Source organism: Nicotiana attenuata, unplaced genomic scaffold (assembly GCF_001879085.1).
Source record: "Nicotiana attenuata strain UT unplaced genomic scaffold, NIATTr2, whole genome shotgun sequence".
Lineage (NCBI taxonomy): Eukaryota > Viridiplantae > Streptophyta > Magnoliopsida > Solanales > Solanaceae > Nicotiana > Nicotiana attenuata.
Window position 1 is genome coordinate 51,118 of NW_017672142.1, and position 1,555 is coordinate 52,672.

Sequence of the window (1,555 nt, forward strand, 5' to 3'; positions counted from 1 at the left end):
CAAGACTGCCATTGGCTGGACCATGGCAGACATAAAGGGTATCATCCCAGCCTTCTGTATGCATAAGATTCTCTTGGAAGAAGGGCACAAACCTTCCAGAGAACATCAACGAAGGCTGAACCCAAACATGAAAGAGGTAGTAAAGAAGGAGGTAATCAAATGGTTAGATGCGGGAATCATCTTCCCCATCTCTGATAGCAATTGGGTCAGCCCTGTCCAATGTGTGCCTAAAAAGAGGGGAATGACTGTTGTGCAAAATGAAAACAATGAGTTGATCTCAACTCGTACAGTCACAGGGTGGCGGATTTGCATGGATTACCAGAAATTGAACACCGCCACCCGAAAGGACCACTTTCCCTTGCCTTTCATTGACCAAATGTTGGATAGGCTGGCATGGAGATCACATTTTCGTTTCTTAGATGGATACTCGGGGTACAATCAGATATCAATAGCCCCCGAGGATAGAGATAAAACATCCTTCACCTGTCCGTATGGCATCTTTGCCTTTCGGAGAATGCCTTTTGGGCTTTGCAATGCACCAGCGACTTTTCAACGGTGCATGTTAGCCATCTTCACAGATATGGTGGAGGATATTATGGAAGTCTTTATGGATGATTTCTCTGTGGTGGGAGATTCATTCAAAGACTGTCTTCACAACTTAAGCAGAGTGCTCAAAAGATGTGTGGAGACAAACTTAGTGCTAAACTGGGAGAAGTGCCATTTTATGGTACAAGAAGGGATAGTCCTGGGACATCGAGTGTCCAGAAAAGGAATTGAGGTCGACCATGCTAAGGTTGACGTGATTGAAAAGCTACCACCGCCCACTTCAGTCAACGCGGTGAGAAGCTTTCTTGGGCACGCCGGGTTCTACCGGCGTTTCATAAAAGATTTTTCCAAAATTGCTAACCCACTATGCAAACTCCTTGAAAAGGATCAGCCCTTTGTATTTTCTAATGATTGCAGGTTGGCATTTGAGGAACTGAAGAAGAGGTTGGTAACTGCACCCATCATTGTTGCACCCAACTGGGAGCAACCTTTTGAGCTCATGTGTGACGCAAGCGACTATGCCATAGGAGCAGTCTTGGGGCAGCGAAAAGACAAGCTGATGCACCCGATTTACTATGCAAGCAGAACGCTAAGCGGTGCACAGCTCAACTACGCTGTAACGGAGAAGGAGATGTTAGCGGTGGTATTTGCTTTTGAAAAGTTACGATCATATCTGATTGGTTCTAAGGTAATTGTATACACTAACCATGCAGCTCTCAGGTACCTAATTGAGAAGGAGTCTAAGCCGCGCCTGATTCGTTGGGTGCTGCTGTTGCAAGAATTTGACCTTGAAATTCGTGACCGTAAGGGCACAGAAATCAAGTCGCTGATCATCTATCACGACTTGAAGGAGCTGAAAAATCAGTCGAGGTCGAAGAGATTCTGGAAACCTTTCCAGATGAGCAGCTGCTCGCAGCTACTCTGGAAGATGCGCCATGGTATGCAGATTTTGCAAATTACCTGGCCTGCGGTATAGTTCCATTTGACCTTTCATCTGTCCTAAAGTAAA